Source organism: Lissotriton helveticus, chromosome 2_1, assembly GCF_964261635.1.
Source record: "Lissotriton helveticus chromosome 2_1, aLisHel1.1, whole genome shotgun sequence".
NCBI lineage: Eukaryota > Metazoa > Chordata > Amphibia > Caudata > Salamandridae > Lissotriton > Lissotriton helveticus.
In genome coordinates, this window is record NC_136059.1 from 1,330,119,964 (window position 1) to 1,330,147,466 (window position 27,503).

Here is a 27,503-nt window from a genome sequence, read left to right on the forward strand (position 1 = left end):
TACTCTGCACTCACACTCTGCACTCACTACTCTGCACTCACTACTCTGCACTCTACACTCACTACTCTGCACTCACTACTCTGCACACTCACTCTGCACTCACTCTGCACACTCACTCAGCACTCACTGCTCTGCACACTCAGTCTGCACTCACTACTCTGCACTCACAACTCTGCACTCACTATTTTGCACTCTGCACTCACTATTCTGCACTCTGCACTCACTACTCTGCACTCACTACTCTGCACTCTGCACTCACTACTCTGCACTCTGCACTCACTACTCTGCACTCACTACTCTACACACTCACTACTCTGCGCTCACTACTCTGCACTCACTACTCAGCACTATGCACTCACTACTCTGCACTCACAAATCTACACACTCACTACTCTGCACTCACAACTCTGCACTCACTACTCTGCACTCACAACTCTGCACTCACATCTTTGCAATCACTACTCTGCACTCACTACTCTGCACTCACTACTCTGCACTCACTACTCTACACACTCACTACTCTGCACTCACTACTCTGCACTCACTACTCTGCACTCACATTGTTGGACCCGGCCTCGTGGCGTGGTCCTACCCCTCCCGCATGGCGGGCCCTGGACGACATCGGCCCTCCATCGACCCGCTGTTGCCCCCGGACACCACCCTCAACGAACTCTCGACGAGAGCCGCCCCCCTGGCAAACCCCGGCTCTCCCCCCCCCCCCTGGAACCCGGCGAACCCGGCTTGCCCCAACTCTGCAGGTCCGGTCATCACCCCGGACCTCCTATACAGTGAACAAAAAATTGCTGAACTGGGGGCCAGCCGAGTGTTGGTGGTCCCCCTACGATTCAGAGACTTCCTCTTAAACCTGGCACACGACGTGCCCCTCGCCGGGCACCTGGGGCAGGACAAAACTTACAGCCGCCTGGTGACCCACTTCTACTGGCCCAAGATGCGCAACGATGTGAGCAATCACTGCAGGACCTGTCCGACCTGTCAAGCCAGCGGGAAGAGCGGGGGAAAAGTCAAGGCCCCGCTCCAACCCTTTCCCGTGGTGACAACCCCCTTCGAGCGAGTGGGGATCGATATCGTGGGGCCCCTGGACCCCCGCACCTCACAGGGACACCGCTTCATCCTCGTCCTGGTGGACCACGCCACCCGCTACCCAGAAGCCATCCCCCTCCGGACCGTAACGGCCCCCGTGGTGGGCCGAGCACTAATGGGAATCTTCTCCCGAGTGGGATTCCCCCGAGAGGTCGTGAGTGATCGGGGCACAAACTTTATATCGAAATTTATGCGGTCCCTGTGGCAACAATGCGGGGTCATGTTAGAAGGGACGATCTCAGAGTGCCAGGTTGTGCTCACCCGACCACCCCAGGACCCACCTCTCCCACAGAGCTTGCCGAGTCTTATCGTGAGGTCCTCGCCGGGGAGGACGTCGGGTCTAGGATCGTACACACTGAGTTCACACCACACTTACGAACGGACACCACAACGTTGGATTTCAGTAGCAAGTTCTTTATAAGTAGCAGAAATGAAAGTAGCACTCTTATGTACAAATGATCGAGGGATCACAAAAGTCTTAGAGGAGTCGGGGAGAGGGAAGCGGGACAGTCTTTAGCCTTGGGGCCGGTACGGGGCATACCCTGCGCACAGCTCTCAATCCTCGAGTCGGGGGGTACGGAAGATGATGGGCGTACTGGCGGCTTCACTCATGTTGAGTCGGCTCGGTCGTGATGGTGTTCTCGATCGTCCAGCCGGACCAGAGTACTCCTCGAGCGCAGAGTAGTGAGTGCAGAGTAGTGAGTGCAGAATGCAGAGTGAGTGTGCAGAGCAGTGAGTGCAGGTGCAGAGTGGTGTGTGCTGTTGAGTGCAGAGTGGTGTGTGCTGTTGAGTGCAGAGTGCTGTGTATTGGCAATGTTAATGACAATGCCATTTATTTATGAATTAAAGAAAAAAAAAGAAATGTCATGAGCAATGCCAATAGCTCTACCTTTAATGATGCCGAGACCATTGCATTGTAAATGCTTGTTTAAGAATAGGTTTTATGGTCCTGTTATATCGTTCATCAAGACCATCTGTTTGTGGATGCTATACAGCGGTTCTAATCTGACGGACACCCAGTAACTTACATATTTCCTTCATGAGAGGGGACATAAATGGTGTTCCTTGATCGGTCAGCAGTTCACAGGGAAAATCCACCCGAGAAAAGGATACCACAGCTTGGGCTAACGAAAGGGTAGTAATACTGGAGAAGGGAATAGCCTCAGGGTTCCTGGTGACGTAGTCCACTAGGAATAAGATATATTGGTGGCCTCGTGCAGAGAGTTGAAGGAGGCCTACCAGGTCCATACCTACTCTATTGAAAGGTAAAGAGGGGCTTTCTTTTCGGTTGAAGGATTTACCTATTGGCATCTGGGACAGGAGACACAGAACCTTGCCACCTCCTTATAAACCCCTGGCCAGTAAAACCTCTCTAACAAGTATTTGAGAGCGTGTTCTTGCCCATAGAGCCCACCCCCGGCCTGACTATGGGCAAGGTGTATAACGTGTTCCCTAAAGGCTATGGGGACAACTAATTGTTCTTTGTGCTTGTTGGGAGTCCTGAAAATCCTGTAGAGAAGACCCTTTTTGATACAGAAATAGGGGGCCTTTGTGGTCTTCGTTTTCTTCTGCTTGTTTCCAGGCATACATTAATGTGCTGTCTTCTCTCTGGGCTGCCCTGAAACTCCGGGTTGACATATGTTCGCTCTCTGTGGAGGAAAGAAAACATGTGACAGGGGGTTGGGAAGATCGTCTACACAGTTCTCTTTCTTTCCTTTTCTCAGCCCTGGTTTTGTCAAGTTTTTATTTGGGTACTTTGTATGTCCGATGTACAGAAAGGGGCCTCTCTCAAGCAGTCCAGGTCAGAAGCTTCCTTTGGTAGATTGGCCACATATTCATCAAAGTCCGGGAGGTCAGTGCCTAGTAGAACTTTTTTCACTAATACAGGAACCGCTTCTACCCTCCTTAACTGAGGGTCTCCATTAATTTCTATAATGACTTCCGCTAGGAGGGTACGAACATACGTCCCCATGGATACAAGAAACCTGTATCTCTTCTTCGCCCAAAATCTGATTAAGAGGGATAAGCTCCCTACAGATAATACTATGATGACAACCAGTATCTAACAAGGCCTCCACTGGTGTATGAGCATTTTATACCGTACTTGAGTCCCTCCTGGGGTCAAAACCCGACTCTGTGATACTCCTATATTCATAGGTTCTATTCCCTCAGTTTTTAGTGGGCAGTTCCGGGCAACGTGGCCCCACTCCGCACAACAGAAGCACTGGGGTTCTGATTGTGGCGGTCGGGTTGGTGCCGGAGCCTTGGGTAGGGATTTGGACACTCCAGGTATTCTAGCATCCCCTCCGATTCGTACAGCAGGTTTTTGGGGAGAAAAAAGACTTTTCGTTGGTTGGGCTTCAAACTCTGGAGGTCTATGGTAGGCACATGCTAGCTCCACAGCGGTTTGTACCGTCATGGCAGGATGTTTTTTTACCCATGTCCTGGTATTTGGTGGTAAGGCTTCTAAATATTGTTCAAGGTATATTTTCTCGGTGACCTCAACTGTTGTAGCATCCGGTTGCAGCTACCTATTTCCAAGGTCTCTGATCCTATAATATAGGGCTCTAGGATTATCCCCTGCTGCCCACAGCTCTTTACGGAACCTAGTTCGGTAGTATTCCTGGTCGTAGCCTAACCTTTTAACGATTGCCTTTTTAATATCTGGATAGGGCATAGTACCATCGGGGTTGGCGGTTTGATAGGCTGCCTGTAATTCCCCAGAAAGTAGGGGCGCTATGTACTTGCCCCACCTCTCTGGGGCCAAGCGGCAGTTGTTGCCACCCTCTCACAATTCACCCAAGAAATAGTCTGGGTCATCGTCCTCTTGGAATTTCTGCAGGACAGTCCTAGGAACGTTTGGGCATACCCTTGCTGCAGATATAGCATCCGTCTGGTGTAGTATGTCAGTATCTTGTGTTTGTTGGTTAGAGCCAATCAATGCAGCTTGTTCTCTCAGTGCCGTTTGGAAAGCCTCCCTTTTGTTTTGAGCTGCTTGGTTTAGCAGTTCCAATACTAACTGGAGGTGTCGCTGTCCCTCAGCTAACTGAGTGATTAACGCCTCCATAGTGACGGGGTGGGTCATGATGAGGCAATGATGCTATCCCACTTCTGACACCATTGTAATCACTCAGTGGATTAAGAAGGGGTATGCACACAAAGATAAAGAAATTCTGTTGTACTAGTAGGGATTTTATTCAGTGGCATGTTTCACTAAGTTTAGTGAAACATACCACTGAATAAAATCCCTACTAAACAGTCAAATCAAAAGTAAACTGAGGTGCTATAGGACAGTCCACAAACATGGGAAGTAGTCTTCCTCTGTGTGCTTCTTTTTCCCCTCAGAATTTAGCGGGGCTTGCTTTTCTTCTCCTTCACACAACGAGCAGCCACAGGGGGATGGAGGTATATTTTGCCCTAAAAAAAAAGAACAATAGAATATCAGAAGAAATGCTTAGGGACTCCTGTGTAGACCCCCACCGAAAACACCCTGGTGTTTGTGGTGCTTGCTTCAGTACATGCAGTGCTCTGGTGCAAGTCGACAGCCCCCACCACCTCCCCAAGGCGAAATAATGGAGGAGTAGTACTTCCCTAAAGCCATGGCCCTCTTGGGTCGTGGCAGAAGGAGTCCAGACGTCTTCTTTTTTCTCAGGACTGTTGGACTGTCAGGTGTTGCCTCTAGGCTGTTCCCCGTAGTCCGCTCCTGCCTTCCTCTCCTGGTTCCTCCTCTCGGGCTCCTCACTCTCAGCCTCCACGTCGTTGTTCTTTCTCAACATCTCCTTCTCTCCTGGTGCCAAGTATTCCCCTCTCTGCGTTTTTCGTGTCCGTGGCGTTTCTGGCGAAGCGGTGGTCACGTGGTCGACGTCCCGCTCCCCTGGAGAGACAACCGACTTGTCTCCCAGGTACGCCACTGCGGCAATGTTGGGTGTCCTGGTTGCGGGATTACACTTGTTTATATATGGTGTGCACTCTTTCATTAATGTTGCACCTGAATCATCAGGTCAAAGGAATGTATGACGTTACAATGCATACATTCACTACGCATGCTATCAAAACGCAACTTTTACAACGTAAAATCCATTACAACGCATTCCATTACAACACATGCCATTACAACACAGATGCTATTACAACGCATGCCATTACAACGTAAGTATAGGTAAGTATTTAATTTTATTAATATTAATTTAATTTTAATTAAATTACAAACGTTATTTATTAATTTATTTAAATTAATGTTTATTTTAATTTAATATATTTTAATTTACCATTCTAACTCCTTGGGGGTTGTTGGACCCGGCCCCACGGCGTGGTCCTAACCCTCCCCACATGGCGGGCCCCGGACGACAACGGCCCTCCATCAGACCCGGGCGCCCCTTGACCCGACCTTACACGAACTACCAACAAGAGCAAACCCCCTGACACACCATCGCTCTTCTCCCCTGGAACATGGCGGACCCAGCATATCCCCAACCCTACCGGCCCGACTCCATCCTGGGCCCATCACGTTACGAGCACGAGGCCTCGTCCGACTCCATCTTGGACCACCACGCCCCGGCCCCCAGCGAAGCCCCGACATCGAGGCACCAAGACCCCCCCGGGTGGTAGAGTGGCCACTCAACAGATCCTAGAGGAGGGAAGTTTCGATGGCCCTCCAGTCGTCCCCGGACGCCTGGTATCGATCGCCCTCCGGCCTCCCTGGGCGTTGGCTCCACCCCCCTGCTGGGTGTCTGGACACCACCATCCCGGCCCCTCTGACTCCCAGGCGAGAGGGTCCGGACATCAAAGGACTCCTTGTCCTATATCTGGGCCAGCCCCGGAGTAGGACGGCAGTTGTATCCTGGAGTCGAGAGCCCTGCTGACGCTGTCGCGGCTGACCCCGAGACGAACTCCTTTTTCCCCTGAAACCTGCAACCATCTTTGGAGCCTGCTGGAGCTGCCGCGGTCCATCCTAGCTGAACCATCTTTGGAGCCTGCTGGCGCTGCCGCGGTCCATCCTAGCGGAACCATCTTTGGAGCCTGCTGGCGCTGCCGCGGTCCATCCTAGCTGAACCATCTTTGGAGCCTGCTGGCGCTGCCGCGGTCCATCCTAGCTGAACCATCTTTGGAGCCTGCTGGCGCTGCCGCGGTCCATCTTAAGCTGAACCATCTTTGGAGCCTGCTGGCGCTGCCGCGGCCCGTCCAAGCTGAACCATCCTTGGAGCCTGCTGGCGCTGCCGCGGCCCATCTTCTCGGAACCCCCCGGCTCGAGGATTGAGAGCTGTGCGCAGGGTATACCTCCTATCCTCAGGACAAAGACTATCCCGCTACCCTGTCCCCTGTTTACGAGACTTTTCAGATCCCTCGATCTGCCTGTACCTATCGCTGAAGACAAACAACCTTCTATTCCTGATAAAAGCCTAAAGAACTTACCCTCCTGTGTGGTGTCCATTTGTAGTGGTGTGATTGCTCTGCTGTACGAACCTAGGAGAGGACCCTCACCCAGGAGGCCTCTCGCTAACGCTCGGCTACTTCTCGACGGAGGGGTGGGCCTAGGGGTGGTCAGTCAGACATCTTCTGCCTCCCCCGGGACCGCCTTTCTAATATTGGTGGCAGGCGGTGCGATCCGAGCCAACGCAATTCGTACAGAGAGTGAGTCAACCACTACCGAGAAAAACACACCGCGAGCATGACTACTCAAGAAACAAGACCGACTGCAGAATTCCAGAAAGAGAAAATGGAAGAGTACAGTCACAAGGAGTTGAAAAAATTCTGCAAAGATCTGGGCATCGCTACCACTGGCCTAAGCACCAAGGAAGACTTTAAACTGTCTCTACAAGCATGGGTGGAAGCCGGAGACTCACCACCCCAGAACGAAGATAACCCGGGCCCGAACGGAAGTCCGGAGACCAACGCGTCCCCAGCGGGGGAAAGACCTGCAAACCTAGACACGGGCCTCTCCCACGAAGACGCCCGAGAACGAGAGAGGAACAGGCTGCACGAACTAGACCTAGCCCGACTCCGGCTAGACGGAGAACTACAGCTGGCCGAGAAAAAAATAGCCCTCGAGCAACTACGACTAGAGGGAGAACTGGAGGAGAAACGAAGACAAAGAGAACTCGAAGAAAAGAGACTCACGTACGAGCATGAGCGTGGCTTAAAGGAACTAGAGATCAAGGCCAAGACAAATGAGGCCAGCGCCTCCGGGGGCAAGACCTCGCTCCCTCCGGTGGACACGAAGGTGCACATACCCAAGGATGTCGTCAAAGAGTACTATAAGAACGACGACATCCAACAATGGTTCAAAGCCTATGAGGAAGCCATGACCGCCCATCGAGTACCCCTCAAGGACTGGGGCGCCGGCTTGTGGGGGAAGTTCGTCAACGAAGGGAGGGACGCTCTGCTAGAGCTTCCCGATGCCGAGATGACCTCGTATGAACACATGAAAACCGCCCTCCTCACTCGCTACGGACTCACCCCCGAAATGTACCGGCAGCGGTTCCGAGACTGTAAAAAAATCCCCGGTACCACCTGGGTGGAATACATGAACTTTTTTAGCAGAGCCTTCGAGGGGTGGACCAAAGGCAGTCAGGTCACCACCTTCCAGCAGTTGGCCGACCTCATTATATGGGAACATCTTTCCAACAACTGCTTCATCGAACTCCGGCAGCATCTCCTCGACAGCAAACTGACAGAACCACGAAAACTTGCTGTCGAGGCTGATAGATGGGTGAGCACCCGAGTCCCCCGGAGCCCGATGGGAGACTATGGCCGGGGATCCCCGGGGAACCACCGACCACGAGGCGGCGGAGGAGGCCAGAGCCGGGGCCGAGACGCCCCCACGGGGTCCTCCCCTACCTCCACTTCGCCATCCCTGGGCCGAAGGGGGGCCCCTCCAGCACGACTGGGGCCCCGCCCAAACGTTACCTGCCACAGATGCCAGCGGCTGGGTCACTATGCTAATGACCCACTCTGCCCGATGAACCAGCAACCCGGCACCACCGGTCCTCCAAACCGCCAGATCATGGCCGCCGCACTGGGTGAAGAAGGAGGCGAGGAAGAGGACGAAGTCCCCGAACAGAACGAGTGGGAGCCCGCAGCTATGTCCTTGGTGTGCCTGGGCGAAAGAGACATGATCCCCGAGCCCCGATCCCAGGCAACACCCAGAAGTACCGCCAGTGGGTCACCATTAATGGACACAGGGCCGAAGCCCTCCGTGACACTGGAGCCAGCGTGACGGCGGTCCGCTGCCATTTGGTGACCCCTGAACAGATCCTGCCCAACATCCTGTGCCCAGTACGGTCGGCGGACAACTCCGAGAGCTTGTGCCAGATGGCACGCATTCCCTTCGAATGGGGAGGGGTGTCGGGCATGCTGAAAGTGACGGTCCGGGACGATGCCCCCATGGACTGCCTCCTCGGGAATGACCTGGAAAGTTACCCCTGGGCCCACGTCGAGCGGAGAGAGCATCTGGGGATGCTCGGCCTGCCCGAGTGGGTCTGTGCGACCACTCGATCCATGACCGCCCGGGCCTCCGCCCCGAACGAGGACACCCCGCCTGAAGAACCGGAGTGGCTGGCACCTCCGCCGCCCGCCGTCCCCGAGGACGCCAACACCGAAAATGGGCCCCAGGGGTCCGACGTTGAAGATCTCACCGAGCTCGGCCACCTTCCAGGACTAGCTCAATGGCGCCAAGAAGGTGGCCCCACCCGCGAACAGTTCCGACAGGAACAGAAAACCTGTCCCTCCCTCGAAGGAATCCGTCAACAAGCCGCCACTCAAGCCACCGGAGATCCCTCGGGGTCCCACTGGGTCTATTCGGACCACAACCTCCTCTATAGCGAACAGAAGATCGCCGAACTGGGAGCCAGCCGGGTGCTGGTCGTCCCCCTCCAATTCCGAGACTTTCTCCTGAACCTGGCACATGACGTGCCCCTCGCCGGGCACCTAGGGCAGGACAAGACCTACAGCCGCCTGGTGACCCATTTTTACTGGCCGAAAATGCGCAACGACGTGAATAACCATTGCCGAACATGTCCGACCTGCCAAGCCAGCGGGAAGAGCGGGGGAGGATCAAAGCCCCGCTCCAGCCTTTTCCCGTGGTCACCACTCCCTTCGAGCGAGTAGGGATCGACATCGTGGGGCCCCTGGACCCCCGCACCTCTCAGGGGCACCGCTTCATCCTCGTCCTGGTGGACCATGCCACCCGCTATCCGGAAGCCATCCCCCTCCGCACCATCACGGCCCCCGTGGTGGGCCGAGCGCTAATGGAGATTTTCTCCAGAGTCGGCTTCCCCCGAGAGGTCGTGAGTGATCGGGGCACCAACTTTATATCTAAATATATGCGGTCCCTGTGGCAACAGTGCGGGGTCACATATAAGTTCACCACCCCGTATCACCCCCAAGGAAATGGACTGGTAGAACGATTTAACCGAACCTTGAAGGGGATGATCAAGGGCCTCGAAGAGCCGCTACGACGCAAATGGGATGTCCTACTGCCCTGCCTCCTGTTCGCCTATCGAGAGGTGCCCCAGAAGTCCTTGGGGTTCAGCCCTTTCGAACTGTTGTATGGGCATCCTGTCCGAGGCCCCCTTAGCTTGGTCAAAGAAGGCTGGGAGACGGCTGCCCAAGATGCAACCCCGGACGTCTACCGGTACCTCCTGACCCTCCGCAACCAGACTCGGAAGTTCCGGGAGCTTGCCGAGGCCAACCTTGAGTCCAGTCAGGAGGAAATGAAACGCTGGTATGACCAGAACGCCTCGTCCATCGAGTTCGAGCCGGGCCAGCAGGTCTGGGTCATGTCCCCGGTCGAACCTTGTGCCCTCCAGGACAAATGGACGGGGCCCTTCAAAGTGGTGGAGCGCAAGAGCCCCGTCACTTACTTGGTGGACATGGAATCCCCCCGGAACCACCTCCGGGTTCTGCACGCCAACAGGCTCAAACCTCCCTTTGCCCGCACCGAACTGAGCCTACTGCTAGCTACCGATGACGAAGCTGAAGACGACTCCGAGCCTCTACCAGATCTCCTGAGCACCGCCGAGAAGGACGGCTCCGTCGAAGGGATCACACTCTCCTCTACCCTGACCCCGAACAGCACCAGGACTGCTGGAAGCTGCTGGGACAATTTGCATACCTCTTCTCCCTCACTCCCGGAGTCACCCGGTGGTGTGTACACGATGTAGACACTGGGGACAGCCCGCCTGTACGACACCGGGCTTTTCGAGTTCCCGACCGAGTTCGGGCCGGCATTCAGTCCGAAGTGGCCAAGATGCTGGCTCTGGGGGTAGTCGAACCCTCCAACAGTCCCTGGGCCAGTCCCGTGGTCCTGGTCCCTAAAGCTGCCGCCCCCGGCGCACCCCCGGAGCTCAGGTTCTGTGTCGACTACCGGGGGCTGAATGCCGTCACCAGGACCGACGCCCATCCCATCCCCCGGGCGGATGAGCTGATCGATCGCCTGGGGGCCGCCAGGTATCTCAGCACCTTCGACCTCACGGCCGGGTATTGGCAGATCTGCCTCACCCCTGGTGCCCAAGAACGATCTGCTTTCTTGACCCCTGATGGCCACTACCATTTCACCGTGATGCCCTTTGGCATGAAAAACGCCCCGGCCACCTTCCAGAGACTCGTGAATAAAGTGCTGGTGGGGTTAGAAGAGTTCAGTGCCGCGTATCTGGACGATATTGCAGTATACAGCCTCGACTGGGACGAACACCTTACTCACCTCTGGGAGGTCCTGACGGCCCTCCGACGGGCCGGACTGACAATAAAAGCCAGCAAGTGCCAGATAGGTCAAGGGTCTGTGACCTATCTGGGGCACCAAGTAGGGAGCGGCCAGGTGGCTCCCCTCCAGCCGAAGATTGACGCCATCCGGGCCTGGGAGCCCACGGTCACCCAGACCGCAGTCCGAGCCTTCCTGGGGCTCACAGGATATTATCGGCGGTTCATAAAAAACTATGGGAGCATTGTGGGGCCCCTCACAGAACTAACCTCCAAGAGACTACCCCACAAGGTACACTGGACCCCCGAGTGCCAAGCGGCCTTCGAAACCCTAAAAGCTGCCATGTGCACCGCCCCTGTGCTCCAGGCCCCTGACTACAGCCGAGAGTTTGTGGTCCAAACAGACGCCTCCGAGCACGGCATTGGGGCGGTCCTCTCACAAGTGAACCCTGACGGTATCGACCTTCCCGTGGCCTTCATCAGTCGGCGCCTGCTGGCTAGGGAACAACGATGGAGCACCATTGAGAGGGAAGCCTTCGCCGTCGTGTGGGCCTTAAAGAAGCTCAGGCCCTACCTCTTCGGCACCCACTTCCGGGTACAGACCGACCACCGGCCCCTGCGGTGGCTGATGCAGATGAGGGGCGAGAACCCGAAGCTACTGCGATGGTCCATCTCCCTCCAAGGGATGGACTTCACTGTGGAGCATCGCCCTGGCAACGACCACGCCACTGCTGATGGCCTGTCCCGGTTTTTCCGCCTCGGCGAGGAGACCCCCCAAGAAGATGGGTGACTCTCCCCTGCCTTCAGCTGGGGGGGACGCGTGTTGGACCCGGCCCCACGGCGTGGTCCTAACCCTCCCCGCATGGCGGGCCCCGGACGACAACGGCCCTCCATCAGACCCGGGCGCCCCTTGGCCCGACCTTACACGAACTACCAACGAGAGCAAACCCCCTGACACACCATCACTCTCCTCCCCTGGAACATGGCGGACCCAGCATATCCCCAACCCTACCGGCCCGACTCCATCCTGGGCCCATCACGTTACGAGCACGAGGCCTCATCCGACTCCATCTTGGACCACCATGTCCCGAGCTCGTGGCCTCGGCCCCGGCCAAGGCCCCCAGCGAAGCCCCGACATCGAGGCACCAAGATCCCCCCGGGTGGTAGAGTGGCCACTCAACAGATCCTAGAGGAGGGAAGTTTCGATGGCCCTCCAGTCGTCCCCGGACGCCTGGTAACGATCGCCCTCCGGCCTCCCTGGGCGCTGGCTCCACCCCCCTGCTGGGTGTCTGGACACCACCATCCCGGCCCCTCTGACTCCCAGGCGAGAGGGTCCGGACATCAAAGGACTCCGGTCCTGTATCTGGGCCAGCCCCGGAGTAGGACGGCAGTTGTATCCTGGAGTCGAGAGCCCTGCTGACGCTGTCGCGGCTGACCCCGAGACGAACTCCTTTTCCCCCTGAAACCTGCAACCATCTGTGGAGCCTGCTGGCGCTGCCGCGGTCCATCCTAGCTGCAACCATCTTTGGAGCCTGCTGGCGCTGCCGCGGTCCATCCTAGCTGAACCATCTTTGGAGCCTGCTGGCGCTGCCGCGGTCCATCCTAGCTGAACCATCTTTGGAGCCTGCTGGCGCTGCCGCGGTCCATCTTAAGCTGAACCATCTTTGGAGCCTGCTGGCGCTGCCGCGGCCCGTCCAAGCTGAACCATCCTTGGAGCCTGCTGGCGCTGCCGCGGCCCATCCTAGCTGAACCCTCTTTGGAGCCTGCTGGCGCTGCCGCGGCCCATCTTCTCGGAACCCCCCGGCTCGAGGATTGAGAGCTGTGCGCAGGGTATACCTCCTATCCTCAGGACAAAGACTATCCCGCTACCCTGTCCCCTGTTTACGAAACTTTTCAAATCCCTCGATCTGCCTGTACCTATCGCTGAAGACAAACAACCTTCTATTCCTGATAAAAACTTAAGAACTTGCCCTCCTGTGTGGTGTCCATTTGTAGTGGTGTGATTGCTCTGCTGTACGAACCTAGGAGAGGACCCTCACCCAGGAGGCCTCTCGCTAACGCTCGGCTACTTCTCGACGGAGGGGTGGGCCTAGGGGTGGTCAGTCAGACATCTTCTGCCTCCCCCGGGACCACCTTTCTAACAGGGGTGTAATAGTAGGGTAAATGTTGGATAGTGTATGGGTTAAAATTACTATTCTAACTCCAGGGGGGTGTAATAGTAGGGTAAGTGTTGGATAGTGTAGGGGTTAACATTACTATTCTAACTCCAGGGGGTTTAATTTAAATACATTTATTTAAAATATTAAAAATGATTAAAGTAAATTAAATTATAATGTAAAAAATATTAAATGTAATTAAAATATTATAAATATTTTGAATAAATTGATTTAATTTCAAAAAAATATTAAATTAAAAATAAAAATATTTAAATATTTAAAATAATAAAATTAATATTATTAAATTAAAAGATTAATATTTAAATTAAATACTTACCCATACTTACGTTGTAATGGCATGCGTTGTAATAGCATCTGCATTATAATGGCATGCGTTGTAATAGCAGGCGTTGTAATGGATCTCGCGTTGTAAAAGTTTTGTTGTAATGGTAGTGCGTTGTGATGGTTGTTTCCCGGTCAGTTCCTTCTCAACCCGATTTGGAGGATTCTGTGAGTAATATTACAATGAATGAGAGGTACAATTCGCTGCTTCTTGTGAGTACTTAGTTTAGACAGTGTACCTCCTGAATCAGTGTGTTGAAATGCATAAACCATCAAGTCATCTGCTTCCTAAGGGCCCGATAGTCCCTGAGGCACACACAGAAGGCCAGGATATTAACACGTGTGGCCATTGCTGCTCAAGCTGTGTGGAGAGCAATTACACAGCATGCAATAGGTAAGGAACTATTAGGACCTAACTTACACGGTAGAGGATTATTTAATCTACTACAGAGGCAGATATCTCCCTGGAATTGCTCATGTCTTGTCCACCATGCCTAAATCTTAAACTCTGGGTGAAGGGCTTCAAATAAGGACTTTTACATGTTGTTAACATAGTGAGATGTATGTTTTGTGACATCTTGGTAGAAAGATGCTGCGCTGTGTCCTAGGAGGATGTGCCTGGCTAGAACATGTCAGAAAAGGTCCAGGTGATTGAAGACTTTCAGAATGTGTTGTTTCACAGGTGGAAGGATGCATGGATCAGTTTCATTAGGATAGGAGGTTGGGAAGGTGAGGGCGGTTCATTACCAAAGAAGAACCAATGTTCTATCAACGAGGTACTCTTGAAGGCACACTTCAAACATAGTGGATAAGTCAGGTAACAGTGGAGAGGGTGCTCACCCACAGGTCAATGTGTGCAAACTTGTTGATGGTGGCTGAACGTCAAAAAGTACCAGCGTTCTTCACTGGTTCCCCAGTGATCATCGGGCATATGTAGGAAGACGTTTGCGTTTCGCAAACGCCGGAATTCTGCGAATTCCGGCGTTTGCGAATCGCAAACGGCCTTTTGGTATGTAGGTGCCACTTAGCAAAATAAGGAATCGCAAAAATTGCGATTCCTTATTTTGCTCAAGCATTTAAGGAATCGCAATTTTGCGATTCCTTAAATGCTATGTAGGGGTGCCTTTAAAATTGCGATTTTGGCTTAAGGAATCTCAAAATACCACCTACTTCAAGTAGATGGTATTTTGCGATTTCCTGTCAAAATGCATTTTTTTTTTTTTATTCAAAGTGCCATGTGGCGCACAGACATGCCCTTAGGGCATGTATGTGCGCCACATATACTTACAGGCACATTCCAGGGGTGCAACAGGTGTCCTTTTGACACCCTGGCACCCTTGGAATTGCGATTCTCAAATTGCGATTTGCTCATAGAAAATCGCAATTTGAGAATGTATCCCCATTCATTCCTATGGGCCTCTTGGCCCATAGGAATGAATGGGACACTCATTCCTTAATTGCGATTCGCAATTTGCTAATCGCAATTAAGGAACTTTTGAGATTCGCATTTGGCCTGGCAAGACGCAGTGGGCCATTGTCAATGTCTACTCGCGTCCAGTGCCCTCGCTAAATGAATCACCTACCTTAAATGATTTGGCCTCCTTCTTGGGCCAACTTCCAGGTGATCTCAAGGTGGTGCTTGGAGGAGACTTCAATTGCCACTTTGAACCTCTGGAGGGACTACTGGATGGTGTCCTTACGGCCGAGGATGACCTTTGGGGGGTCCCACCCTCAGCTTCTCCTCACCCTAAAGTCTGGTCCCCCCTAGCCTTACAACTTATGTCCCTTACCTTGAATTGCGCACTGAGGGCGTGTAATGGTCGTACTCCCTCCGATGCCCCCTCAGTGTGCACTTTCAACAGGAGGGGCCATGAGTCGAGGCTAGATTACATCATGGTGGACATTACTCTTTGGCCCAAAGTGCTTGACTTCAGGGTAATTAAGAGGTCAGACAGTGACCACAATGCCCTGTGCCTAAATATCCTGTGTCCTCTACCTAAGACGGATCTACCCCCAGTCGGTCTAGGGGACGATCCAGGGGACTTGACCATCACTACAAACAGGCGCCGGGTTAAGTGGGGAAAATTGGTGAACTCGGAAGAGTCCATCAAAAAACTATATGAGGCGGCCCTCCCCAGCTTCATGGAAGTGGATGCTCTCCTGAATGGACTGAGAACCCCAGATTTCCATGAGAAACTGGGAAATATTCACCAGGATTTAGTGAGGGACTTGGCCGAGGTCCTCCATCCGGAAGTCCCAATCCGAAAGAAAAGGACTCCTGTTCCCTCCTGGTATACCTCAGATTGCAGGGCCGTAAAATCTGAGCTCGTTGCAGCAATAAAAGAGGGGTCAGATAAGACTAAAGTATGCGACCTTAGAAAGCACTATAAATCGGTGCTGGCGGCTGCAAGGACCGAGTGGGACTGGAACCATTGGCAGGATCTTTATGATGCCCTTAAAGTAAGGGACTCCAGGAAATTCTGGGCCCTAGTAAATAATGGTTCAAGGGATCTTGGTAAAGCGATTGAGCCTAATATAGCCTCCGCGGTCTGGGAGGATCACTTTGGGGCTCTTTACCAAGAAACTAGTTCCTGCCCGGCTGCAGAGCTGCAACTGCCCTTGGGTATTCAGGAGGCTGGAATGGATCTATCCCTGGGGGAAGTGAAGCTCGCCCTAGAACGTCTAGCAGTGGGGAAGGCGCCAGGCTTGGATAGGTTACCCGGGGATCTATTTAGGCACCATCCGGACATCTGGGGCCCTTACCTTCTTATTCTTTTCAATGCTATTCTTGGAGGTATGGCGATTCCTGAGTCGTGGTTGGGGGCAGAGATCGTGCCCATCCATAAGAAGGGTTCTACTCTGCTCCCTTCCAACTACAGGCCTATAAGTCTTATAGATGTGCCCCAGAAGGTCTTTGCGCGCCTCATCTTGGATCATCTCCTGGACTGGGTCGAGGACAACGACATCATGAGCCCCCTTCAGGCTGGCTTCAGGAAGAACACGTCGACCATGGACCAAATCTTTCGCCTCCTTCTCCTGTATTGGAAGACGGTCACGCTAGAGGGAGGTCGACTGTACATGGTCTTCGTGGACCTGAGGTCAGCCTTCGACCTGGTCCCAAGGGGGAAGTTGTGGGAGGTTCTTCAGAAGCTAGGAGTTCCCCCCCACCTCCTCAGAATCATCATTAGGCTGCATAAGAACAACTTTGCGGTAGTGAGGTGTGGGAGGGATGGCAAGCCCTCGGGTAAATTCCCAGTCCGCCGAGGTGTCAGACAGGGCTGCGTTCTGGCTCCGACGCTGTTCTGTCTGTACATCAACAGTGTCATACAACACCTTGACGCTGTTGGGGACAATGATGCCCCGGTTTTGGCAGGAAGGAGGGTTCCGGCAATAATGTTTGCCGATGATACCCTCCTTCTTTCCAAATCCCCCATGGGGATCCAGAGGATTGTGGATGGTTTTGGCCACTTCTGTAGACAACATGGGTTGGAGGTGAACACGGATAAAACCAAGTTCATGATCTTCAACCCCCCATCCAAGACCAGACCCAATCCAAAATTGGGGGGAACTAGCCTTGAAAGGGTCTCCACTTTTATATATCTGGGGGTTTCCCTACAAGAAAATCTGACATGGGACTCTCAGGTAGCAAGATCCAGGTTGAAACTTTCCCAGCTAACGGGCGCTCTCCTCAGGGTGTCCAATAGATCTACTTTTAAACCTGTTAGCCCGGCTCTTGAAATGTACAGGACCCAGGCGAAGGCAGCTGCCTTGTATGGCAGTGAGCTATGGGGTCACAAAGCTGGGAAGGCTATGGTAGGGGTGGAAAACTGTTTCCTTAGACGCTTACTTGCTCTCTCGCAGGGCACACCACTCCTCCCTCTAAGACTCGACCTGGGCATTCCGTCGATCACAGAGGACCTACGGTCGAAACCCATGAAGTTCTGGCACCGGGTATGGTCCACCGATGAGCTGCACCATTATAGGCAGGACCTTATACACATCATGAGGCTGGACGTTAATGATAAGATCCCTTGGTTGGCATACATCAAGTCGGAATGCTCTAGCCTGAAACTGCCTGACCTTTGGGACGATCCTGCTCAGGGCTGCAGAAGGATTTCACGCAAGTCCCTCGCTCAACTCTATAAGAATGAAAGCCTTGTTGATATGGCCAATGCACATGACAGCGGAACTCTGACGGGGCGTTTTTTAGCATCCAAAAATTCGTATGCCTTTGAACCTTTTATGGATTTTATTTACCCGCTTCTCGCGAGGAAATTGTTCCTGCAATGGAGGTTTGGCACGCTCCCTACTAAAGTTTTTACCTACAAATGGGCGTCAGGGGGCGACAAGCTTTGTCCATGCTGCAAAGCTAGGGATGAAGACGACCTGCACATAATGTTCTGTTGTTATGCTTATCGGAGCCCGAGGAGGCGCTGGTTAGCTCCACTATGTCGGAACCTGGGCTTCAGGAACTATTTACAGGCTTACAGGGTCCTGAAAACTAACACCCTGGGCCACATTGTGTTTGCGGTTTCTAAATTCCTAATGGCAGCATGGCTAATAAGGAAGAAAATGTTAGGTTAACTTATTTTACCTTGTACTTTCTAAACATTGCAGCCCAATTGGTTTTATTGTATATATTGTGTTTTATCTGTATGTATTTTTACTGCTTCTTTTATGGCCTATGTGGCCGAAATAAAGAATTTTTGGATTGGATTGGATTGGATTCGCAAAAAATTGCGATTTTTTTACCTACATTCCATTTTGCAATTCTCAAATAGCGATTCCTTCAAAATCGCTATTTGAGTATCCCAAAATGTGAATTACCTACATATGCCCCTAAGTTTGCTATACAAATGTCCGAAAGAGGTAAGCGTGGACAAAATTTAAATTACATTGCTGTATAAGGCAGAATTTTGTAGGAGTGTCACATTACGCCATGTTACCATGTCAGCATAATTGTAGCACAGGAACAACGCAAAAAAGCAGAACATGAGCTGGCGTTTTTCACTGCACTTGTATTTTTGCGCTGACACATACAAATTAAATATTTGTATTTCACCTAATTACACCTAATTTCACATAATTTGTCCTAAATTTCTTGTAATCACTGGTAAGGAAATTCTGTTCATTTTTTACACGCCTCCTTAGTAGATTTATTGACAGTAGTGCACGGTGAATGTCCTTTCCTTCAGTCCTGGGGCAGCCAGTGTTGACTGGGCAGTATCTAATGATGGGCACATATATTTACCAGTAGTGTGCCAGGGATTCTGATACTTCTGGCACATCCCACTTGAATAACCAAGTTACCCGCTTTAGACCCTTGGCTAATTTTAGTTTAGAAAGAGTAAGGCCAGAAAAGCGCTTAAATAGGATGTGGGCGCGACCATCTGTCCCGTTTGAGATTGACGAAAGACGCCCATACTCTCTATTATGCTTATGGCTTTTGTCATTGTAGAAGACAACTTCTGCATGCCAGTGTTACTGCATGTGTCTTGCACTGGAACTGCAAATTATGGGCCATATGTCTCAAGCACTAATGCGTTCGCAAACGTTTGCGAACGCATTAGTGCTAAATGGTATGTATCAAAGAAATCTGCGTGCAAAATAAGGAATCACAAAATTAGCGATTCCTTATTTTGCGATTGCATTTAAGGAATCGCAAATTTTGCGATTCCTTAAATGCAATGTAAGAAGCATAAAAAATTGCAAACTGGCCCTAAGAAATCGCAAATTACCACCAACTTCAAGTTGGTGGTAATTTGCGAATTCCTTGAAAAATGCATTTTTTGCATTTTTCAAAGTGCCATGTGACGCACATACATGCCCTTAGGGCATGTATGTGTGCCACATGTGCACCCATGCTTATTTCAGGGGTGCAACAGGGTGTCCTTTGGACACCCCTGCACCCTTGAAATTATTCTCAATTTGCGATTCTCAAATTGTGAATCGCAAATTGAGAATAACTTCCCATTTATTCCTATGGGCCTCCTGGCCCATTGAAATGAATGGAAAAGTATTCCTTAAGTGCGATTCGCAAGTTGCTAATTGCAATTAAGGAATACTAAGAAATCGCAAAAAAATTGCGATTTTGTACATACATCCCTATTTGCGATTCTCAAATAGCGACTTCTAAAAAATCGCTATTTGAGAATCGCAAATCAGGTTGTTGATACATATGGCCCCATGTTCCTCGTTGCAGTGTCTTTGTCTGTCTTTCTGTACAAGTGTATTTTTTCTGCCTTACTCGGTTTCCACTTGTGTATCTTTGTTTGTTCATGGCTGAATTGCTTTTTTGGTGCAGATTCATGCATGATTGAGATGTTATTTGTATGCTTCTCATCTTGGAATGAACACGTGATTTATGTGACTCTTGTACTTGATCGATGCATGCTCTATTTCTGCTCACCTATGTTCCCACAGGGGCTGAAATTTCTTTTTGTGCATTTGAATTTATGCTTGTGAGCCTGTGTTTTACATGTCTAAGTAGTTGCTTGTGGCCCTATTTTTCCAGGCCTTAGCTAACTTGTGAGCATTTTTCTTTCTTTGTCATATTCTTCTTGCTCATGTGCCTCTGTGCTTGAGTACCTACACATGTTCTATCCTTTCTGCACGATCACTTTCTGTATGTGCCCATTAGAGCTGCCAGACATTCTCATATCATGTGTGAGTAGCAAACTCTTTTGCTTCTGTATCTCAGTCTAATTTGGGAGAAGTCTATTCAATTCTGATTTCCACAGGTTACACCATATGAGGCTTGAGTTGCCAATCTAATTCTATGTTGCCTCCAGATCTTAAATTGCACCAGGTCAGGTGTGAGTAGATCCTTCAGCCAAGCCTTCTTCTTAGCATTCTGGTCCAGGACTTATAAGGCAAAACTTAAAACGATAAGTACAAAATGCAAAAACTAAGAAATGGATAAACTACTCACACCTGAAATGGAATATCTTTAATGCAGGGTCCCTAGTGCCTGATGTCAAGGACTTATGCTAATATTCCCTCTTAGTTGCAGGTCAGGACTCAGCTTCCAAACCTCTGGCCATCGTACAGGAGCCAGAGAAGGAAGCCAGTGGTCTCAAGCCAGGTAAATCCAAAGGAAAGCCAAAGTCTGAGCCTGATACCAGCATTAAGGTTCGTGCTGTGGTTTCGAATGTCATCAACAGCAAGGCTCTAAAAGAGAAGATCCGAAAGGAAATCTATGAGCTGCTCAAGTCCTCCATATCCTTGACTGTACCCAAGAGAATAGCGGCAACCACAATGGTTGTATCGGTCACGGTGAGGACCAAGATTCCTGCAAAGGGTGTACGGATAACCAAACCTGCCAGTAACTTGAAAATGCTCACAAAGTCCAAGAGGACCAGGATGATTGACATGGTTCCGCCTTCTGGTAAGGTTGACAAGCCAACTGAACCAACCATCAGGCACATGGTGCCTATTGGAGGAGACCCTGAAAGGTGAGTCACTGTTAACTAGCATACCTGCAGAAAAGAGCACCTGCTGTGGTATACACAGTGTTGCACTGTGACATAATCGGATGATGATGCTTATTGATTGATTATTTAAAATCTTTACAAAGAGTGAATACACAGTATAAACATTTCAATTACAATAATACAGTAAAAAGAAAGTGATTTTAAAATGAAGCGTTAAACTTTTAAAATAGTACACGTGGATTATAGAACTGTTTTAAATTTGTGAATTCATATATTTAAAAGTTTAGAAGAGAAAAATATGAACGGCATGACAGTTAATATTATAAAAATTCAAGTTTTTTCCATGCAAATGCTAAGAATTTTGAGAAGGCAGAGTTAATGAATATGTCGTCTGGGCAAAGACACTGGAGCAGTGCTTGTCTACAAGTCCTTGTTGATCTTTCATTGAATAACCTTTTTAACAGTGTTACTCTTTTGTTTTTTAATTCTGGACAGAGGCACAGTAGGTGTATAATGTTTCCTTCGCCTGTGTTACACAACCGACATGATATGTTATTTTCTGTGACATAATCAATTCTCTTTAGAATGACTCATCCCTATTGGGTGCCACATAAGTGAAAACTTACACAAACCTTTCTATTAAAAGCAACACAATGACACAAGAATTAACCTGGGTTGGAATACATTTCAGTACAAAGTTGTTTATTTTCACAGAAATAGTTCACGTTCTCTAGGGGCACATATACTTACCCAGCAACACAAATTGGACATGTTACAGTGATGACAAAGGAAGGACCCAGCTTGCTGTAACTATCAATACTCAATGACACAAGCCCATAGTGGTGGGATGCAGAGGACTGCAGCTGTGCTGGGATACAGAAAGACACACAACAGTCTTTTCACAGAGACACAACCACAGAGTTATTATCCATCTGCCTAAATATGCACAGTGGCAGAAGTGTCTCCATTCTTAATGCCAGGTCCCCATGAGGTGCAAATAACCTACAGCGCATACAGATAGACATAAGGTTGGTTTGTTCAAAGTGACACATATTCAGTTGAGAATGCTCTCAGACACACACTTTCAGATGAGTGCTTCCTTAACTGCACAGATGAAGAATCACAATTTGCTCTGTTTATCAAACCACTAATAGATCACATGGGCAAAAGTAAATACAAAGATAGAAATTTGTCTATACAGCCTTTAATATGACATCTTTACCACACAATGACTTGACCATGCAGGTATGGATCATTTTAGAGTTTAGAGGTGGATAGTGGTAAAGGGGGGTAAGAGCAAATTTAAGGTTTATGGGTGAGCAGTAGTTAAGAGGGGTAATGTTGATTTTAGGGGTTAGGGTGGGTAGAGGTAAAGAGAGGTAAGGGTAATTTTAGGATAAAGGGGTGGGTAGTGGTAAAGGGAGGTAAGGGTAATTTTAGGTGTTGAGGTCTGGCAGAAGTAAAGAGAGGTAAGGGCCATTTTTGTATTTAGGGTTGACAATGGTAAAGGAAGGTAATGGTAATTTTTGGGTTTAGGCCTGGATAGGGTGTAAAGAGATGTAATGATAATTTTGATGTTTAGGGGTGGGTAGTGGTAAAGGGAGGACAGGGTAATTTTAAGATTAATTGGTGGGTGGAGGTAAAGGAAGGTAAGGGTAATTTTAGGGTTTGGGGTTGGGGTGTGGTAAAAGGAGGTTAGGGTAATTGTTTGGCAAACGGAGGTAAAGATACATTTAGGGTTTAAAGCTGGATTGGGTGTAAAATGAAGGACGAATATGTTTAGGGTGGGTAGTAGTAAAGGCAGGTCAGGGAAATTTTAGGGTTTAGGAGTGGGTAGTAGTAAAGTAAGGTAGGGGTAATTTTAGGGCATAGGATTGTTCAATGCTAAAGGGTGGTAAGAGTAATTTTAGAGCGATGGGGTGAGTAGAGGTAAAGGGGGCAAGGAAAATGATAAGATAAAGGGGTGGGTAGAGGTATAGGAAGAAAGGGTCATTTTAGGGTTGGTTAGTGTTAAAGGGAGGTATGGGTAAGTTTAAGTTGTAGGTGTGGGAATTGGCAAAGGAAAGAAAATATTATTTTAGGGTTTAGGGTTGGCCAATGGTAAAGGTAGGTATAAGTAATTTTATGATTTAGGGGTATGGATGTGCATGTGGTTTTATAAATATATATGTGTGTGTATATATAATATCCATATGAACAAGGCAGATCTCGCGGCTGAAACGTGTTGCCTGCAACTCATGTCAATGGACTAAAGAGCTGTGATGGGTATCCATGCTGTTCCGGTCCTGTTTCCTCGAGAGGGGCAGGTTTTGAAGATGTGTGTTTGTCAAAAAACACCCCAATGTTAAAAGCAATGTTTCTGGCCCTCCATTGGGCTTTGAGGAAAGATGTACAGTTTCGAATTTCTTTGCCCCGCTGTGCTGGAATCGGGCTGCCATCCGGTTGTAGCTCCACAGACCTGCACTTGTTTTAGGCGGTGCATCTCCCACGGCCGAGGCGGCCGTGTAACATATTCTCCAAAGTTTCCTCAGAGCATAGAGACGCCACTCCACAAGCAGGGTGTTCTCCGAACCTTATATTTCACAAAACAACACACCTTTGGCTCGTACATTTATGCTACCTTGACGCATTTCGATGATCCTTCCTCTTAATCATAGGGTGGGGCTCCTAAGGCAAAACATGGATAATGCACCACAGCCTTCATTTTCCCTAAACATGCCCTCTCCAGTGAAAAGCATGCTGGGGGTTGTAGTGCCAGATTTAACCTCAGCAGGCTCCACGCTTCCTTTTACCCAATGTTTCAAAAACACCCCAATGTGAAAAGCAATGTTTCTGGCCCTCCAGTGGACTTTGTGGAGTGGCGTCTCTATGCTCTGGGGCAACTTTGGAGAATATATATATATATATATATATATATATATCCTGTGCACCGTCTGTCTCCCAGCTAGCACGCTCGCGCAGACCCAGCAAGCAGACTCCGGACACGGACCTCGAGGTATAAACAGCTTTTATTCACGCAGAAAGAGTCACCAACGTTTCGGCTCTAACGGAGCCTTGATCACATGACAGCGTACATTTGACTGGGTACACCTTTTATAGTGAAAGCGAGTGATTAACGTAAAACACCTGTGCAAACTTGCTAATAAACATGGAAAACATACTACAATTCTTTACACTCGGCAATGCAATTTCTAAATAGATGTAAAATACAATAAGATTTCTTAGAAATTTCCTAATACATGTAAAATACATTTGGATTCAAATCTTATAAGAGTGACATTCAACAGATTAAATAACAAAAATGACTAAAAAAGTATTGAGGTAAAATACACAGATCTATTATACTGACCCGTTTTAAAACCATGGTTATAATATATAAAATGATAGAAACCCCGTTTATTTTAATTACAAAACTGTGAGGAGAATTTACACAGTTTTGTTTTCCAATTCAGGAATCCCAGCATAAAATACATATAAAGTGCTACGTGCTAACTTGCTAAAGTGCATAAGTGCTTTGAAAGTGCATCAATATGTGCAAAATAGGCAATGTGCAAATACATGTACTGCAATATGCTGGGGTCCTGATTCATTCCACTTAGATACAGGAGACATTAGCCTGTATATCGAATGTTGGTGAGGAGACAAGATAATGTATCTCTACTCATACAGGGATCTATAGAGTATATTTTACTAAAACTTCAAATCCTAAACGGGTACATCTTATTTCACAACTGTCACACATTAGTCATACAAGTTCATGCTGAAAATCACTGCTAGAGTGCCAAGGTTTCCATGTTTAAAATATGTATGTGTTAGAACGAGTTAAGACAAATACACCAGGTCCACAAGGGGCCTGTAACCCAACACCAAAGTAATTCAAACCATATATAAATAAATGTACAACCAAATGTTAAAAAACCTATACATTTCATCGTATATCCATGGTAATTAACCTGGTTTAAAGAAAAAAACGTGCACAGTGAAACAACAATAATAACTAAACATTAATAGTTTTCTTATAGCAGCATTATTATTCTCAGTGTAAATTCTTAAGGATTGTGTTTGCTCGCAGCCCCCACGGGATCTGTCCCAGCACTTTCCCAGCCGGGTATGTACCATGGACATTATCCACGTGGGGGAGAGTACACATACCTAATATTCAAAGTCGTTCAGAGCAGGCCAGTGTGGAGATCCTCAGTCACATTCAACCCATGGGGCACCTTGGTGTTGAGCAGGAGGATGTATTTTGTTTCCAGTTTTCTCAGCTTGGTCTCCCTATCCCCGCCTCTTTTGGTGTTAATGACAGAATCAATAACCCAGTATTTGAGGCCACCATTGTTGCTTTGATGGTGGTCCTTAAAGTGGCGTGCAACAGGGTATGTGCTGTCCATATTTGTTATTGCTCGCAGATGTTGCAAAATGCGTTTATGGACAGCATTCCTGGTACTGCCCACATACTGTAGGCCACAGGGACAGCGCAAAACATATATGGCGTATTCTGTTTTGCATGTGAGCACTTGGGTTATAGGATGTTCCTTGCCTGTGAACCCATCTCTATAGGTTTTGGTGTTTTCACCATGGGTGCACGCTTTACAGATCTTACAGTTATAAAAGCCCTTGTTACTTTGCCACCACTCAGTTCTGATGAAAGGGTCCGGGTTGGTTTTAACTATATGGTCCCTTAGGGAGGGGGCTTTGCTGTAGGTCACAGAGATAGATTTAGGCAAACTCTTGCCTATGACATTATCCCTCAGCACAATGGGCCAGTGTTTATTCACTATACTCTTAATTTGCTGATGTTGTCTAGTGAACCCTGTAATTAATCTGAAGCTTTCAGGCTCACCCATGCCCGGTTTCGATGTGCCTCCGCTGGGGAGCTCCCTATCTGTTTTACTAATAAGGAGCTCATCTCTACTCTTTAATAGGGATTTCTGCACAGCTTTATCTATCACCTTTGCGGAGTAACCTCTTTCAATGAACCTCTCCCTGCTTTCCATTTGTGCTTGTTCCAGTTCCACCGGGTTGCTGCATATGCGTCTTAATCGCAGCATTTCCCCATATGGAATACTGGAAATAAGATGGACCGGGTGCGCACTAGCAGCATGTAAAATGCTATTACCTGCTGTCTTTTTTCTGTGAACCCTGGACTCCAAACGGCACCCATTAGTATATAGCTCAGCATCCAAAAAGGTAACCATTTCCTGACTGAGTGATGCAGTGAATCTGAGGTTAAGGGGGTTGTCATTGATATCTTCAATGAATTTAAGGGCCTCCTCCTGACTACCTCTCCATATGACGAACAAGTCGTCAATGAAGCGGAACCATGCTACTAGGTTGTTCTTAATGATATGTTGGAAACCAAGTCCCAGGACCAGTTCCTCCCAAGCCCCCATGTGCAGACATGCGTAGCTTGGTGAGAAACTGGCCCCCATAGCCACCCCCTGTTTTTGGCGATACAGTTGAAAGTTGTATAGAAACACATTATTTGAGAGACAGAAATTTAACATGTCTAACAACATTTTGGTGTGCTTTTCATTGCCTGGTTTCCTTCTTGATAGGTAATACCGTATTGCCTCGAGACCATCAGTATGTGATATACTAGTATATAATGATGTAACATCAAGGGCTATCAACCAATCCCCCTCCTGAATTTGTACATCTTTGATTTTCACTAGGAAGTCCCCAGTATCACGTATGTAAGACCCCAATTGCTGAACATAGCCTTGTATAAAGTGATCTATATAAATTGAGGTATGTTCTAGGAGGCTCCCTCTTGCTGATATTATTGGCCTTCCCGGTGGATGGATGGGGTCTTTGTGTATTTTTGGCAAAAAATACAGAATCGGTGTTACTGGGTGTTCAACCTTTAAATATTCAAATTCATTGTCAGTAATGAGTTTGGCTGACCGCCACTTACTTAGTTTGCGATGATAATCTTCCTTGATGGTCAGGAGCTCCCGGTTGTTTATTTTTTTTTTTTCATAACAATCGCTATCATTAAGTTGGTTGTAGGCTTCTTTGTCATAGTTCATTTTAGTCATGAGGACTACATTGCCCCCCTTGTCACTGCTTCTGATAATCACATTCTTTTCCTTATTGAGTTTCTCAGTCAGTGCTTTGTATTGTTGGTGTTGGGCTGAGTATCTCCGTTTAGTGTTCCCCATCTTCATTTGCAACTTTTTCAAATCCGATACCACATTCTCATGGAAAATGTCTATATTGTCTCGTAGAAGGATAGGAAAGAAGGTGGATGGTGCTCTAAAATCTGTAGCTGTGGTTGTTCTATTGCCACTCTCATCCCACCCTTTATTGGCTCCATTGGTATTCTGGGCTATATCATATCCCATTCCTTCTGTTTCCCAAAGCTCGCTTATAATGCGTGTTCCTTGCGAGGCCTCAGGTTGCTGTATTTCCATGTCTGGCGTTGTTTCGCCTTTGTTTTTTAAGGCATAGAATTTACGCAGTTTCAGTTTTCTGACTGCCTTGTACACATTACATCTGGTATTGGCATAATCAAAGTCGCAAGGGGGAGCATATGACAAACCAAGTTTAAGTATGTTTTCCTCTTTTTCTGTAAGTTTTAGTTCAGTGAGGTTGACAATAGTGCGGTTGGAAGCTGGCTTTATTCCTGTTGTGGAGCATTGCTCCGCCCAACTCCCCCGCCCCTCTTCTTTTGATTTCTTTTTTTTTTTTTTTTTTTTTTGCCACCCTCGCCCTCTGGCGGCGCTTGTAGTTTGCCCTGTGTTTCCTTGATTGCCCTTTGTGTAGGATCTCA